Raw genomic sequence first — 18,923 nt, 5'->3', positions numbered from 1 at the left:
CCCCAGGCTGTGGCTAAGCCATGTCTCCGCAATATTCTTTCTTTCAGGAGTGCTAGTTCTGCAGGGTTCACAGGAGAGCTTCTGTAAAGTTTGGAAGGTAGGAGACGAGGTACTGGCAGAAGTAAAGCTGTGAGGATGGGGCGTGAGTCGTGCTTGGGTAGCTCAGTGGTAGAGCAATTTCCCGCGAAAGGCAAAGGTCCCGAGTTCGAGTCTCGGTCCGACACAGAGTTTTAATCTGTCAGGAAGTTTCATATCAGCGCACACTCCGCTGCAGAGTGAAAATCTCATTTTGGAAACATGCCCCAGGCTTTGGCTAAGCCATGTCTCCGCATATCCTTTCTTTCAGAAGTGCTAGTTCTGCAGGATTCACAGGAGAGCTTCTGTAAAGTTTGGAAGGTAGGAGGAGAGGTACTGGCAGAAGTAAAGCTGTGAGGACGGGGCGTGAGTCGTCTTTGGGTAGCTCAGTGGTAGAGTACTTGCCCGCAAAAGGCAAAGGTCCAGAGTTCGAGTCTCGGTCCGGCACACAATTTTAATCCTCCAGGAAGTTTCATATCAGCACACACTCCGCTGCAGAGTGAAAATCTCATTCTGGAAACATCCCCCAGGCTGTAGCTAAGCCATGTCTCCGCATATCCTTTCTTTCAGGAGTGCTAGTTCTGCAGGGTTCACAGCAGAGCTTCTGTAAAGTTTGGAAGGTAGGAGGCGAGGTACTGGCAGAAGTACAGCTGTGAGGACGGGGCGTGAGTCGTCCTTGGGTAGCTCAGTGGTAGAGTACTTGCCCGCAAAAGGCAAAGGTCCAGAGTTCGAGTCTCGGTCTGGCACACAATTTTAATCCGCCAGGAAGTTTCATATCAGCACACACTCCGCTGCAGAGTGAAAATCTCATTCTGGAAACATCCCCCAGGCTGTAGCTAAGCCATGTCTCCGCATATCCTTTCTTTCAGGAGTGCTAGTTCTGCAGGGTTCACAGGAGAGCTTCTGTAAAGTTTGGAAGGTAGGAGGCGAGGTACTGGCAGAAGTAAAGCTGTGAGGACAGGGCGTGAGTCGTCCTTGGGTAGCTCAGTGGTAGAGTACTTGCCCGCAAAAGGCAAAGGTCCAGAGTTCGAGTCTCGGTCCGGCACACAGTTTTAATCTGCCAGGAAGTTCCATATCAGCGCACACTCCGCTGCAGAGTGAAAATCTCATACCGTTAAGTTTGCTGCTCTACTTTTCCTCCTGAGCTCCAATCTTACAGAAAAAAGGCAACAATTCTGCATTCACACACTGGAAGTGGCCTGCGGTGTAAAGCTGCATATATGACTCTAGTTGTAGATGTGGATATATCTTCATTGTTGAAATACTTACCAGACATGCCTTCCAGAATTTACCACAACCCATAGCCTTTTTAAATAGATGTATTGCAGTAAACCGTGACCGGTTTTGAGCTAGCTAGCAGATCATCATCAGATTATGTTGTAGCTGAGGCATGTTGTGTATAGTTAATAGATTCTGCAGATATATATAAAAAACATACTTACATCGTTGAAATGCCTGGCCTAGCAGGACAGAGAGGATTAGGTGTAGAAAGGGGCCAAAATAAGTTGCTGTCAGTTGCAGTCAACATACAAGCTTTATATATCAACACACAATATACAAAAAGGATGCAAAACACTCAAAACTTAAACCGACCTCCTTTGACTAACTATAGATCGGCTGAAGGCCACACTCAAAATCCAAGATGCAAGGCCTAAGCAAGAAATTGAAATACAAGGCTCTTCTGGAGGTTTCACTCAAAAATATTTCTAAATCTTCAATCTAAGCAGGCTGAAGGCCTTAGCAATTTAATTTTAATGGAACTTGGCTGGAGGCCGCATATTAAGCAATAAGAAGAGTTTCAAAATAAAGGCAGAAGGCCTTATCTTAAAATATTTCATGCAAAAAAAAAATGGTTCAAATGGCTCTGAGCACTATGAGACTTAACTTCTGCGGTCATCAGTCCCCTAGAACTTAGAACTACTTAAGCCTAACTAACCTAAGGACATCACACACATCCATGCCCGAGGCAGGATTCGAACCTGCGACCGTAACGGTCGCGCGATTCCAGACTGTAGCGCCTAGAACCGCTCGGCCACCCCGGCCGGCTATTTCATGCAAAATTCCGTTGAAGGCTCCATACAAAAGCATAACAATCTTATGCCTAAAGGGCTAGACAAGAATATTAATTTAAGAGATATTGATACTCGGCTGAAGGCCACACATCAACCAAATAACTATGTAACACACAAGGAACGGCGCTCAGATGTTTCCAGGGGTCGGCCTGGGGTTGTAACACTAACGCCCGTTTAGGTGAGACAGGCCGCCTGTATTACGACTTCTTAATCTGAAAGCAACCCAACCGACAGACAGCCGACTGATCAATCAACAAAATCAGTTCCGCTCCAAGCAACCAGCAAAACGCCCACAAGGTTTCAATACAACGACACACAGAATATTGGCGCCCACAACGACCAACAACATCTCAGCTGTCGAACTACATGGCACAGTGGACAACAACAACACGACGAGGAAAATACACTGCCGAAAATTACGTCAACGACCAGGGCAGGTAACCGGAATGTCAACGTCCACAAGGCAGAAGATACCGCTGATCACCTTCAATAACAGGGAATAAATTAAACTCCACAGCCGGCCGGGGTGGCCGAGCGGTTCTAGGCGCTACAGTCTGGAACCGTGGGACCGCTACGGTCTCAGGTTCGAATCCTGCCTCGGGGATGGATGTGTGTGATCTCCTTAAGTTAGTTAGGTTTAAGTAGTTCTAAGTTCTAGTGGACTGATGACCAAAGATGTTAAGTCCCATAGTGCCTAGAGCCATTAAACTCCACAGGAAGATGGCTGGAATCTTAGCCAACTTGAATACGCCCACGTTGTTGCTCGCGGAAATGTCCCAAAAATGACAACCAGGATCAAACGAAGAAATGTGAACAGTTGAGGCTCGATAGTAGGTGGGCGACGAACGTCGTAGCATTCTCAAGCAGCACCTCACATTCAACCGCTGTGCACACTGCCAGCGGTCCCGGCCGGAGTATGCAGACGGAGACTTCCTCGCTGCTCCACTCCAACCGACTGACTGCCCAGGTCCAGAAACGGTGAAAGGACCAAATATACGTCGGCCGATGAGACGACCAACCGATCGACCAACCAACGGTCGTCCCGCTCCAATATTCCTCCGTCGGACAGTTCATGTGTGTCGCCAGCAGTCGGCGAGCACTGGCTGCCTGCTCCTCACAGCCCCTCCGTCCCCGACTTCACTGCTGCTGCTTGCCGACTGCACTGCTGGTCCGTTCCCAATGACTCCCAGACACACGACGACCAGGAAATACTATCGGTGGCTCCAGAGATGATACGACAGTGCACTTATAGATACGCTCTGCTGCTGCCACTCATGGACAAGTAAGGCAGGAAGTTAGTGACACCAGTAAATGGAAAAAGAAAACAAGGTGGTAGTACCGTAATAGAAGACGAAAATAAATAAATGGCATGATCACGAGCCATGCACGGCTAAATTGTGCTTCATGCCTCTTAACAGCAGATTATGAGATGGACCTATATGACAACATGCTATGCCGGAAAATGTTTTGGCAAGTGTCAGTTCATGGACACTTCATCATAACTGTTCTTAAGAATAGCCTCAATTAGCCTCACTTCTATTAACTACAGGCCTTCGATGTGCAGAGTACGGACTCGACCACATACTGATACAGTGATGGGAGATTTACGACATTATTAGGCGGAGTAGCAAACTGCTTAGATTTGCGGCCTTACAGTCATAACTACAGGTAGTGACAGCAATTCGAAAACTAGAGGGAATATGCGAATCCTAATGTCAGTTTCGAATTTAGTGTCAGCAAAATAGCGTGGTTTAGCTCAAACAATGTAGACTTTCACTGTAGTTCCGGTACTGACTTCGCTTAAACCTTTCAGGCTTATAGGATGTGGACGATGTTTTAGCTTATTTCATTTACACAACATTTTAATTGTTGAACAATGTTACCTATACACACTATCTCGAAATAAAGATGGATTTAAATGATGCGCATAGAACAAGGGCGAAACATGGATCCACACATTGTGCCTGTCTCATAAAACAAAACAGTTTCATGCATGGGATCTTGTGGACCACTTTTGGAATTACTCTTGACTTTATGCCGACATTCTATGACATACACTGCAGCAATCAACAAAATATTAATACTGGAAGGACATAACTCTGAGGCTATGTAGCTGAAGTAGACAACAACAGGTTGTCAAAATTGGGAACACTTAATTTACCATAAAATCGAAATTGCGTTTTATGTAGAGAGATGATAAAGTCAATAAATTTTCCCTTGCCGCAACTAAATTGTCTCTGTTCAAGTCCTAGTACGTATGCAAATAACTGCACAAGAAACACTCCTGGGCTTTCGCCAAACTGTTTATGCGACAGGTGGATCAGCACCCAGCGGTTGGTGTAGTAGTTAGCACAGTGACTCTCATTCAAATCCCCATCCTTTTGTAATCTGGGCTTTTCTCTCCCACTCTAAAGACTGCGCTTCTGTTCGGACGTTAAACTCTAATCACGAAATTAATTACTGACTAGGAATTCCATGATATCAGCTGCATTAAATATGGATCTAGTACCTGAGGTATCGGCCGCCATTCAGTCGGCCTCGCTTTAAAATGCGCGTACTGCCAGTCACGCCGGCGTCTTTCCGATAGCCGCTACCTCGGCAGAGGGCGCTGCCACGAGTCCTTTCGCTGCTGCCACTGATATACAGGCATCCCTTCTCCGGAGTTCCACTGCAGGTCTGCTTAAGGTCAAAAATCGATTTACAGACCCCATTTTGTGTTTGCCTTTTCACAACATTTACAGACTTTCATAGCGGTCAGGGCTCGTAATTGACGGAGTAGTCACTGCACTCAATTGTAAACCGTTGTATCTGTATGTATTTTAACATTCAAACCTACTGTTGGCAACTGACGTTGCAACTACAGCAATCAAAGTTATGTATTACTTATACTGTTTAGTATTAGATGCAGAATAAATTACTATCTGAATTTTCTGTCCGTGATCTGCATCTGTTCCTATCTTCTGTATCCACTGAAGAACGAGGAAGTATGTAAAGGAAGTTACCACGCTACCCAATAGAGACCAGGACTCGAATCCGGATTTCGCGCTTTAACTTCTGCTATCCGTGCACAGTCCTCTGACCAGCCCACACCTGCATATTTCACACTGTTTCTCACTAGCTAAATCCTTATGTCGTTGGGCAGTTCTTGCAGATCGAAGGTGAGCGGCGTGCTAGCGAGGTCTATGGGCTGAACTGCAACTTACTGTGAGTAAAATGCCGACATTCACTAAAGCCAACACTGCACAGTGCGTTTCTTTCCGCAATGCTTTGCGCTAGACGTCATGTAAGGTTCACGAGTGGTTATTTGGAGATCTGAAACTGCCAGAACAAATCGTAGACACATCGCAGTTGAACTTTATATGGTACTCGCTATTTATCAGATTCGTGAAAAATGATATATTTGAGTCGTTTGTAGAAAGATACAAAGACAATTCAGGCATAGTGCCGTGAGAAGTGTTCGCGTAGACCTCAAGGAACGCAGCCCCTCTACCGTCACTTTTGGCTGATGTCGTGCTCAGGTCACACCCATCTATAACTCTACGGAACACTTAAGGATGGACTATACGTGCAAATGCCTGCTGCCGCTTCCTCATGAGGGTGCTGTGGGCAGTTGTGGCATCTTGCTCCGTTACTGAGTAAGATAGTCGCGCGCACCGTACCACAACCCCAGCAGATGGCACAAGTAGACGAAGTGGAAGCTCCTTTTCCTTCGCACACCGCAACTAATGACGCACAGGAACCATGGAGGTAGCTCCGATTCTAGTATCCATACCGGAACAGCTATAGGAACACCAGAGGGAAGCACCAGTTGAAGTAAAAACTAATCCAGTAAGGATTCGGAGCCAAGCCCCCTGCTTAAGTGCGTGGTAACATGCTTGTGGCAGGCCTGGGTTCGATTCCCGGGTGTGAAGAGACAGAGTCACGGGGAAGGAGGAGATGGGTGTAGTGTCGTCGTCATCATCATCAGCATCTAATCATAACCGACACGCAAGTGGCGTCACCTGAAATAAGACTCATGCCCGGCGGCCAAACATCCTCAGAAAAAAAACGGAACCCGGATACGTTGCCGACACTCCCATATCGGAAAGCGGAAGTGACACGGAAAGTCAATATCCGTGTTATCCGCACGACGAAAGCGTCGTTCGGCAAGCTCACATCCGGGAACAAACCCAACACAAGAAGGTAAAACAGGGTAAGAGAGCAGGCCGCGCCACCGGCAAAGCGCAAAAATGAACTGAGCAGCGAGTATTAGCCACAGCGCACAAGTACACATTGGGCTGCGACGGTCCTGGGCTCCGTCCATTGCGGCGGCCAGGATGAAGCTGCCACCTCGACTGGAAGCTGGTGGATAGGGCAGCGTGCGGTTAGCACTTCACGACTACAGCCACGGGCCGTGGTGGCAACAGGAGGAGGATATCATGCAGCAGCCTTCCCCTGTCCGTCGTCGTTTCACACAAACACGTAGCAATGTAGTAACGACATCATTTCAGAATGTTAAGTAGCCGAGTACGTGGCATTACCCGAGTATGTATTTATTCCAGTCTTCTATTCGTCCAAACCCTAATTCCCTCCTCTCTCTCTATTCATCTCTACCATCCCCTCTCTCTATCCATCTGCCCCCCTGTTCATGTCTTGCCCCTCTCTCTGTCCAACTTCTCCTTCCCCTCTCGCAATGTGAATCTGCCCCTAACCTCTCTGTCCATCTGCTCCTTCCTCCTCTGTAAATCTTCTCTGCACCTCTAATTCCTTCTCCTCCTCCACCTCTGTCTGCCAACTTCCCCTTTCTCTGTCCGTCTTCTCCTACCCCATCACTCTGTCTCTTCACCCCATCCTCCCCTGTCTCGGTCCATGTCCCCCTCTTGCTTTTCTCTGTTCATCTCCTCCTCTCCACTATCTCTGTCCATTTCCTCATCTCCCCTCTATGCCCATTTCCCCGTCCCCTATATCCGTCCATCTCCTCGTCCTCTTATCTAAGACTACCTCCTCCGTCCCTCTGCCTGTTTGTCCATCTCCTCGTCCTCTTTCTCCACGTTATCACACACACCCCAATTGGAGACAGATGGTTCTTACCCCTACAGTACTTCTTTCTAGATTGCAACTAATTTGTGTACCAAATTTGACTGAAATCGTTCCAGGGGCTTAGGCTGAGCTTCTTACCCGTGGCGTTTCTCGTATTTGTACATGCTAAATACATTTCACACATATAACACATTTCACGCGCATTTGTACAAACATTTCACTTGTGACTTTGTGGAATTTCGGCCTAGAGTTTGATTTTCATGCAGCTTAATGTTTATGACATGGTATGTCCTGAAGGATATGCTGTACAGTTATATAGTTTTGGAGGTACACCCAGTGGTATATGTGCTTCCTGTCTGCGAAATGGGTTGTCAATAGAGTTAGTAGTAAATGAGTAATAAATTATAACGTAATGCATGATGTGACAGTTTTTTACGCGTATCAGTATTTGACGTCGTCGTGGAATGATATTTTCTTCTATATACGTTCAGCAACATATGTGGATGCTGTCTACAAAATATGTAAAGGAATTTAAACGTCTGCATGATGCAGTAGTTTTTCACCCATTCATTAAACAATTAATCGTTATATCTCGTGAAATAAGCGTCTAACAATGATATAATTATTTTTTTTTGGCGCATTCAGTGGTACATGTGAAACTGTCTGCAACATTTTTCACGAATATCGTCAGTAATAAGGAAGTAATAAATGAAAGGAATCCACAAGCTGTGACAGTGTCGGGGCTTAAAACTGATCCAGGAAGATCAGAAAAATTTTCTTTTATTTCCGTCAATGATCACAAAACGTTTTGTGATCATTGACGGAAATAAAAAAGTTCGTTGGAAACTGAAGCGTCATGCTTCATCTGACTATTTTACTACATGAACAGTGAAAATCTAGTAAGTGCCAAAGTTTTTCCTTTGATCATTTAGTCGGTGTCATCAGCGAGAAAAAGATTCATAAAGGTTTGAAATTACGAGTAAAGTTTGTTGCAAGTCTCTAAGTGCTCTCATTCTCAAATATTGGATGACTGGAATTTGGCTATTCTTTCGTCGTCGGCTGCACTACCTCCTCTCCTCCACCCCCATCCCTTTTCCAGGTGGGTGGTTCTTATCCCCACTGTGTTTCCAGATAGTAAATGATATCTGTACCAAGTTTGGTTGACATCGCTACAGTGGTTTGGAATAAGATGTGAACCATGCACATACACATATATTCATACATGTATACATACATACACTGGTGTCAAAAAAAGTCAAATGGCTCTGAGCACTATGGGACTTAATATCTGAGGCCATCAGTCCCTAGAACTTAGAACTACTTAAACCTAACTAACCTAATGACATCACACACTTGCATGCCCGAGGCAGGATTCGAACATGTGACCGTAGCGGGCGCGCGGTTCCAGACTGTAGCGCCTAGAACCGCTCGGCCACTCCGGTCGGCCCACTGGTGTCCAACATTAAACTTAAAAACGGAAATTTTGCAAGGTTGCGTTTATTATGCTACAAAAAACTATAAACAGGTGATAGTAAAAAAGAAACAATGTAAGGAATATAGACCGTAATCATCTGCAACATGCACAACCGTAGACAAAATATTCTTTGTTTCCTTCCAACTTAATGGATTTGTACACACATTCTGAGAACTGGTTAATGTGCTCAGTATGTGGTGTGACTACCTCTGTCACCAATACAGGCCTGAAAACGACGGGACATATTGTGAATGAAGTCATCAAGCTAATGTTGAGGCAACAACGCCCATTCTTTCTGCAGAGCTGCTCAGAAGTCTTGGGGAGTGTTTGGTGGATGCTGACGTGTTGCAACCCGTCTCCCTAGTGCATTCCTGACTTGCTCTATGGGATTCCTATCGGGAAAGCGAGCAGGCCACGCCATGCGTGTAATATCTTCCGTTTTCAAAAAACCATCAACCACTCGTGCTCTGTGAAGTTGAACATTATCGTCCATCAGTACGAAATCTGGGCCCACAACACCTCGCAACAACAGTTCTTGAGATCGCAAGATCTTCTCACAGTACCTGACAGCTGTTGAATCCTACTGATTCACCCTTACAGTTTTATGAAACGGTGCCCTACAGATGTGAATCCACTGAGAATCACTCTCCAGACAAAATCGGGACTCATCTGTGAAAAGATGATTGGTCCACCGTTTGACCGTCCCGGTGGCATGTTGACAGTTCCATTCTAGACGTTCAATTCTGTGAAGATATGCCAGAGGTAAACAGACAGCAGGTCTCCATCAATACAGGCCACTCTGCTGAAGTCTTCTGAACACCGTTTCCCTGTATACAACATGTCTAGGGGATGCTGCGAGGTCAGATGCCAGTTGCAGTGCAATAGGAAGGCGGTACCGTCGTGCCCTTACAGTCAAATAAAGGTCCACTCTTTCTGGTGTCACACGTTGTCGGCCCTGTCCTGGTCTCCGGGATACAGTTTCGGTCTCTATAAACTGTCGCCTAATCCGAGAAACAACAGAACGATTCACATTAAGCCATCGGGCCACATTAGTTTGGCACTCTCCTGCTTTCATTCTTCCTATGGCCCTCCACAGAAGAGACTCTGCAGGCGTCTTCTCTATGGCAAACTGTACCGTCTGTGACTGTGTACACAGCGATTGTGGATGCGGGACTACCCTGAAAACACTACCCCGCGTGATGCGTGTCTTGACGTCATTTCTGGCTTGGTTGTCCGTTGATCGAAATGCCATCTTCCGATCGTAACGATATCTGTTGACAGTTTGTATGATCATAATGTGAATTTGCCACAGGACGGGGAAATAGCAGTTTGCTGGTTTAGTTTTTGACACCAGTGTACATACGCTTGGTGTCAAAACTCATAGTAATCTCCTGATATCACTTCATATTTCGTTTGATGTAGTTCAGAAATTAGACGTGAAATGGACTCTATCAAGTCTTCCCCTGCAGAAATATTGAGCCATGCTGCCTCTACAGTCGTCCATAATTGCGGAAGTATGGGTGGTGCGTGATGTTTTGCAGGAACTGACCTGTTGATTATGTCCAATGTTCGATGGGATTCATGTCAGGTTATCTGAGTGGCCAAATCATATGCTCGAATTATCCAGAATATTCTTCAAACCAATCGTGAACATTTGTAGCCCGGTGACATGGAAAATTGTAAAACTTTGGCAGCACGAAGTCCACGAATGGCTGCTAATGAAGTAGCCGAACGTAACCATTACGGTTCACTGGACCAGAGGACCTAGCCCATTCCCTCATGGAGCCACTACAAGTTTGCACAGAGCCTTTTGACAACCTGGGTCCATGGCTTCGTGGGATCTGCGCCACTCTCGAAACCTACGACCAGCTCGTACCAACTGAAATCGGGACTCATCTGACAAGGCTATTGATTTCCACTCTTCTACGATACAGCCGATATGGTTAGAGCCCAAGAAAGGTTCTGCAGATGTCGTCCTGTTAACAACGGCACTCGCTTCGGTCGTCTGCTGCCATGGCACATTAACGCCAAATTTTTTCGTACTATTCTAACAGATTCGTTCGTCGTACGTCCCACATAGATTTCTGCGATTATTTCAAGCAGTGTTGCCTGCCTGTACCACTGACTACGCAAATGACGCTGCTCTCGGTTGTTAAGTGAATGACGTCGGCCACTGTGTTGCCTGTGATGAGAGGTAATACCTGAAATTTGGTATTCTCGGCACACTCTTGACACTGAGTCTCTCGAGATACTGAATTCCCATGCGTCTAGCTCCAAATACCATTCTACACTCAAAGTCGGTTCATCCCCGTCGTGTGGCCATAATCATGATGGAAACCTTTTCTCATGACTAAATGCAAATGACAATTCCGCCCATGCATTGCTATTTTATACGTTGTGTACGCGATTATACCGCTATCTGTACAAGTGCATATTGCTATCCCATGACTTCTGTCAACTCAGTGTGAGCCGTGCACATCCCAAACTATGCGTTTCCTTGAACGTGGTTCTCTATCTACGTTTGGTTTCCCCACCGTTGTTGCAGTTATGCTTTGGTTCTTCCTTCTTCTACTTGTGACAACAGCGATGTGTATCGATATTTGCACCGTGTACCATCTTTGGTCTTGTGCATATAGTTCCGGCTAGGGCAGGGGCGGGCAGGAATCCTGCACATGTGCGGTGCACTTGCACGCGTGCAGTTAACAGGTGTTCCGCGTGCACACAGGGGCAAGCTGGCCACTCGCTTACCTCCCAACCCCACCATACCTTCTGTCCGCTCCTTGTTTCCTAGCTTACTTTATTGATTGTATGAATAAGGTTAGTAGGAGTGCTTGAAAGAAATCATGGTTTGAAAGAGTACCTATTACCTACGATACGTTTTATTTAATTATCACAGGTGGAGTTTACAAAACGTTTAATATCTGGAACAAAATTTCTACATACAGACAAACACAAACAGTTACGTAAATTTTCATCACTGATGTTTGCTCTTAACCGAGACTTATTAATTCAGCAAATGGTTTTCCAGCTCTCGCTATATTAAGCGCAGTCTTATAACTTGCACATACCGCTGGGCTATTATTGTTGTCGTCCTGAAAACTTGAAAACAGTGCTCCATAAAATGTTAAATCAGTTAGATGAGAGACATGACGAGAGAAAGTCGCAGATCTCTCGTGACAACAGCAACTACGACAGATTCAAATGGCTCTGAGCACTATGGGACTTAACTGCTGTGGTCATCAGTCCCCTAGAACTTAGAACTACTTAAACCTAACTAACCTAAGGACATCACACACATCCATGCCCGAGGCAGGATTCGAACCTGCGACCATAGCGGTCGCGCGGTTCCAGACTGTAGTGCCTAGAACCGCTCGGCCACTCCGGCCGGCCAACTACGACAGATTCATCTGGTATCGTCAGATCGCTCTTCTTAAGCTCAGTCAATTCCCCATCCGCTCAGAATCCGACAATAAATTGTACTCGTCCTTGTGAAGTTTATTATAATGGCCTTCAATACTAAACTTCCGTTGACCAGCGAGAATACTGCCACATATTAAACATTTCGAATTTTCACGTTTTTGCACAAAGAAAAAACGATTCTCCCATTACTTTTTAAAAGATAGCAAATCTCCACTTCTCCGTTTCTTGAAATACAACGTTCACTACATAGTGCTCGCTTCGCATCAATGTCCGCAGCTTAGCCTGGCACTACACTGCCGCAACCTGCCGGCTGTCGCCACAGCCCCGGTCGACGCCTGCACGCGAGCAGCACACGTGCAGCGCTGTGTGCTCATGAGCCGCGTGCAACGTTTGCCCGCCCCTGGGCTAGGGGGTGTGCGGGCAGTCAGTCGGTTGGTGCGGACCAGGGAGGATTAGGATATCTCCGTGCGGCGCAGTCGGCTGGTTCCACTGGCGGTCCCTGCGCAGTGTCTGAGTGTGTGTGGAGTTCTCCGATCGCTACGAGCTTCGTGGCTCACCGACCCAGGACGTCAAAGTTGAGTGGTGTCTTAAGTACTCAAGCCACGTCCGTTCATGTTGCGTCGTTTGTTTCGGTGGTTCTCTGTTGGGGAGCTTTTCCTGTGAGCAACACTGAGTGTTTGTAGTGGTGAAATCGAGCCACCATGCGGTGCAATTTTCTATATCGGTTCATGGTTTTTGTGTTTCCATGTACCGATTGGTGGCTAGCAAGTCGTTTGGTCGATCGGTCTGTGAGTATCTTGGTTGGGTTACCCACTCATCAAGTGTGTTGGGCCCACCACCTGTCTCACCTACGTGAACGTTAATGTTTCGAGGGCAGGCCCCCCCTCCCCCCCTCTCCCTGGAGGCGTCTGAGTGCCGTTGTCTATACCGTCCTTTTTATGGGTGTTTAACGGTCTGTTGGTAATCTATTATAGCTGATGTTTAAAAAAATTTATTGTGTCGTATGTACATCAAGGGCCGGCAGCCTGTATAAGTAAGTTTGAATCCTGGAAAGTGGATATTTTGCTGAAAGTTACTGTTGTTGTGCTATCTTTTCATTTAGTGCACTCTCAGCCACTTAAAAGTTTAAGGTATTTTGAATTTTTGGAAAATCAATTGTGGGCCTTCAGCCGCTGAAAACCTTATTCTTAAATTTAGTTATTATCGTTGCGTTGCTTTTGTCATTTAGTGTGCTTTTGGCCACTTAAAACTTAAAGGTTTAAGGTATTTTTTGAATTTTTGGAAAATCTACTGTGGGCCTTCAGCCACCTAAAGCCTTAAACTTAAAATTTCCCCTTAAGCTAAAACATTGCGGCCTTCTGCCTTAAAAGATTATGGTAATATATTTTTAAATTTTGAAATTTAATTGTGGCCTTCAGCCGTTTGTATTGCACCTTGTTTATGTTTATTCTCTCCACTTTTGCCTTGAGGGTTTCAGCCTAGCTGTGATAATATATAATTTATTTATTTATTTGCAATTTTAACTGCCTGTCTTCAGTCATTTGAAATGCCTGTCTTCAGTCATTTGAAATTTATCTTGTTGATTTTTAAGATTTCTTGTTTGGAGGTCTTCAGCCGTGAAAGAATTGGATTTTGAAACTCGTAGTTGTAAAGGTTTGGCTATGTGCCGTTTTGGTTTAAATGTGTTATTAAATTACTATAAATCACAATTTTGAAGTGAAACTGACCGCCACCTTATTTGGCCCTTTCCACAATCCTAATCACCTGTTCTGCCCTGTGGGTTCAGCGGGCGTGTCACAGTGTACATATGTACATCCGTTTTTTATAATTTGTACGGATGTGTCTGTTTGTTTCGCCAACCAGTGTGTCGAAGTTGTTATCTATAATGCAGTTATTTTAAACCTGTTTTTACTTGTACGTCAATTTTTCTTTTTTCGACGGTATTACTTCTATTTTTAATATCTTATTTATCGCCGTATATTTAACACACTGTTTTAAATGCCTCCTAATAAGAGACAGTTCGAAGTGTTTTCGAATTTAACACTCAATAGTAATCCAATTTCCGCTCGGCGGAAAATAGTACCTTTTCCGATTTCTTTAAAGTACGGCGATTTTACAGTTATTTTAGTTCAAGAAGTTGCTACCAACAGTTTTGATCATATAACTAACTATGACGTCATCTAACTGGCTTTGGCGGCATGTATAATATTGACCTCGACCCTGAATGTGGTACCGCAATTCTTTATAAAAACATGCTTCCGTCAACAGATATTCAACGTTTACTGAACGGCCGCGCCATAGCGTATATCTGGAAGGTGATCAATCTGGCACATATAACAGAGGTGCCAGATCCATCTTCCTTAATCAAGGTGTATGTCCCTTTTTGACCAAGGCCCGCCAAAGTAGTCAGCGGCGGTGATTTTACTTGCGTTGTGCCCTCGGCCGTCCAGCATTCTAAGCCAGGTAAGGCTTCCCACTCGTGGGACGAAGCAGCTAACGTTGACATGCACGCAGACTGGATATCCAGCGTCACGAGCCACAACGCCGTCAGCACATGAGACGAGCTGGTTAACTAGATTCACCTACTCTCAGTGCTCTCCAGCTGCAGTTGTAGCCTTTTTTTGGTTTGGAAACGATATAGTTTGTTCACCAAAATGGAGGCGCGCGTAGAATTTCGACGTTAGCTCTATTAAAACGCACATGATAGTCTTGTTGTTCTGTCTGTGGTATATGTAAATAAAAATTTCAATACCAGTGAATGTGTAATAACACAAAAATGGAAGATACGGCCAGAATGAGATTTTCACTCTGTAGAGGAGTGTGCGCTGATATGAAACCTACCGCCTGTCTCTGACCGGCAATCATCAGTTTACCTGAAATTTCCTAGCAGATTAAAACTGTGCGCCGGACCGAGACTCGAACTCTGGACCTTTGCCTTTCGCGGGAAAGTGCTCTACCATCTTTTTTCCATTTTGTTCGATGTTTATCGTTGTCTTTGGTCGTTGAGGACGTCAAAAAATGGTTCAAATGGCTCTGAGCATTATGGGACTTAACTTCTGAGGTCATCAGTCCCCTAGAACTTAGATCTACTTAAACCTAAAAGCAAAGGACATCACACACATCCATGCCCCAGGCAGAATTCGAACCTGCGACCGTAGCAGTCGCGCGGTTCCAGACTGAGGCGCCTAGAACCGCTCGGCCACTCCGGCCGACTTGCGGACGTCTCATGACGTCCGTTCCAGTTCGTTGTTGATCCTTTCACTCAGTTTTTTATTACAGAGGCCAACCAGCTCTCTGACCGAACACGCTGAGCTACAGTGCCGGCGTCCATCTGAGCTACCCAAGCACGACTCAGTCCCCGTCCTCAAAGCAGGCAAAGGTCCCGAGTTCGAGTCTCGGTACTGCACTCAGTTTTAATCTGCCAGGAAGTTTCATGAAAGATACATGTTCATTCAGTAAGGACGTTACCCTATAAAAGATCACCAAATCGAATAAAATCACTCCTGACAGAGTGCGCACTTGAGTTTGCATAATATCAAACATTACACAAATTATTTCTATAAATTTCATAGAAAAATCCCATAAGCCTTTAGATAACATGAAGGTAAAAAAATTGTGTACAACAGGACGTGAAAACACAACTGATTCGCCCTCGGTTCCATAACGTGTCGCTTCAACCTACTACACATCCTGAAACTCTGGTTTTAGTCACGTCGCATTATGTTGTGGTCTTATGAAGGTTTTAAAAGCCGATATTATTAAACGACACTTATCTCTAACAAATCTCGCCAGGAACAAAACGTTTTCACGAATCTTCTATGGGTCGTTGCCTTAATACGGCTCATTCTCATAATACGCGAGTTATAACGCGAAAATAACTGAATACAAAACTACCTAAACCATGAATATGACGTTTCCCAGTCATTTTATTAGAACAAAACATAGCAATAACGATTCGTTCTGGAGACCATCAATGTGCTGGTGCTTAGAGACACCATATATTCATTTGGTGTGATGTGTAACATAAAACCCACTGAATACGGACTTCAACTGAACACAACAAATACAGTGTGGCGTCTTGCTTTTTGCTTGTGAAGTAGGTAGCATTCTTGCTTCCTAATGGCTCTACTTCATTGTGTCACGTAGCCGAAATATCGCAGAACTTATTTTGTGTTTCACGTAGCGGAATGGCTCCTCAGTGTGATATAGCAGGAAGTGACGTCACAAAACTCGCAGAGTGCCACGTCAAAGCTAGCTAGCTAGCTCGTCCCGTGTGTCAACGGCTTAGGTGTCCCGAACTCCCGGAGATTTTGACTACTACAGAACTATTGGACACATGGCGTCATTTTCACCCAACTTAGGGCCGGCCGCGGTGGCCGAGCGGTTCTAGGCGCTGCAGTCCGGAACCGGCCGACTGCTACGGTCGCAGGTTCGAATCTTGCCTCGGGCATGGATGTGTGTGATGTCCTTAGATTAGTTAGGTTTAAGTAGTTCTAAGTTCTAGGGGACTGATGACCTCAGCTGTTAAGTCCCATAGTGCTCAGAGCCATTTGAACCCAACTTAGACGCAGTTCAGGCATACCCACCTGTACAGTGGCTGTGCCAGCAGGATCGGTAGGATATATGTCTCAAAGTGCCTCAAAGACGATTTACAAAGTATTTCAGAGCATACTATGGACGTGGCTTGCGTGTGAAATGAATCTACACGGTGGTAGATCCGTGATCGCTTCAGGTTTCTGGAAATTCAGCACAAGTCATCTTGCTGCAGCCGGTCTCCACGCGAAAATACATCAGTGCATACGGAAAGTGTGCAGTTTTACCTGCACCCTCGAGTGGTGGACCGACCTCGCAAAAAGCCACAGTTGAAGATTGCTGCACTATGTTACAGTCACGAAGTATCCCTCTGGAAACTAAGCACGTTTGCATTTTATCAGGAATGTCTCCAAGATGCCCTCGGTGCCCCTGTAGGTAATTATGCAAATCTTCGCCTGTACCTGAGTACAATTGAAAACGAGGACCTTCGCATCCATGGTGAAAAGGCGCAGGTGCGTAGCCGCCTCCGATGTGACGTCAACAACAAGGTACTATCATCCAGTCACGTGGCACGTGTTCAGGAAACAAGTTACAACCATAGTAACAGATGCTGGTGTCCGCCTCGCTGTGAAGATCGCTATTGTATTTAATGTCACTGACTACTTTACCTACCTCTTTCGTGCTACCGATGAGGACAACACTGCCATATGCTGTTTGTTAGAAGAAATAACCTGCGTTGTTTCTGACTCTGATCCCTTTTGGTAAGGCGAGATGATGACGCAGCATGACGTCCAGACGGTGTTGAAAGATGACCGAAGGGAAAGTCACCTCGTGCGGGTAGTCTTGCGTCCGAATTTTATCAGGTCTTCTGGGATATTATTGGAGACACTTCCATCGGTCATTGTGAATGACATCATTCGTGATACGGCAGTCCGAAGCAAATTTGTAGCAGACGGAATACTGATGATTTCGAAAGCACAGGTGACATGTAGTGTTGCAGACCTGTGACCCACAACACTCGTAAACGCCGATTATAAGCTTGCAGCAGGATGATTCATGACGAAAACCAGGCAAGTCATGGACAAACGTATCTGTCGATATCAGTCATGTGGAGACAGTCATCCTAACATCTTCCGTTCAATAGACTCTCCGCAGCAGTTCTGTGAGCTGACTTCGCCAAGAGCAAGGTCTGTGGTGATCAATAATGGCCAGAGAACGAAGCTGACTGACAGGTAACTGAGTCCGGCAAGGCTGGCAGGTGTATACGCTTTTCTATGTGATTATTATTGACCCCCTATGCGAGCCATAGGGCGCATGGTACACACTGTGAGGGTACAGCACGCCACAAGTGCGCAGCCTACACCGATGATGTGGGCATCTTAATAGAAGAAACGAGTGAAGTTGATTTGATCCGTCAGTTAGTCAGTGCGAACGCGCAGCCGGTGCGGCGTTTAGCTCGGAAAACCCGATGAACTACTTGACTGAGACACAGCGGCTCCAGTCACGAAAACTGACAACAGCCAGGATAGTGGTGTACTAACCACAATTCCCTCCATATCCCCACACAGTAACCCCTTTGGGATGGGAATGTCACAGAAGGTGGTCGTTACCGTTGGATCTCGACGCCTTTTGAACTCTCGGAGGAAAATATAAACTGTTGCTAATATTTTTCCGGGGGCGGTGTACTAGTACGCAAGCTCTCAAGTACAAAAAAACTATCGCTATGGAGGCCAAAAAGTGATAAGCGTGAGATCGACACGAGATAAATATGAAATGATCGATTCGTGGGCGTTAAATCATTTTAAGAGACTAGAAGGAATGGACATGTGGTTACCACATGGCAGCGGCCAATGGCTGCAGCAGCCTCTTTGCTGGGGGAAGGTCTTCAGTACAAAGCCTCAAACACCTGGTGTGATCTTACTAGGGGAAACATTGTATTCGAGACAATTATGTCATCGAATACATCAGCACCTAAGAGAGATGTATGTTCGATGGCTATTGGGAACAGCAAAATTGTTTCAACTTCATATATCCACCGCAATTCGTGAATTGAATGTTGATTTCGTTATAAGGACGGATCAAACAGATTTTTGGTATCATATCTTTGGTAAGAAAACGTTATCGTTTTGAGGTTACAAACTTGCAGAAATAGCTGGGGGCCGGTTGTAATAAAGTAGTCCATCATCAGTTTTTGGACAAAGTTTTGTAACCTTAAGAAAATAGAGCCGTTTCTGTACATTATTGACTTTTAAGACGACACTTGTACAGTGGTCTGGTTGGCAATGAAATCAATACATGGACTTCTTCATTACAAGTGACTCCGACTAAAT

The sequence above is a fragment of the Schistocerca nitens genome, chromosome 8 (genome assembly GCF_023898315.1).
Source record: "Schistocerca nitens isolate TAMUIC-IGC-003100 chromosome 8, iqSchNite1.1, whole genome shotgun sequence".
In the NCBI taxonomy this organism is placed as follows: domain Eukaryota; kingdom Metazoa; phylum Arthropoda; class Insecta; order Orthoptera; family Acrididae; genus Schistocerca; species Schistocerca nitens.
Note: the sequence above shows the minus strand (reverse complement) of the source record.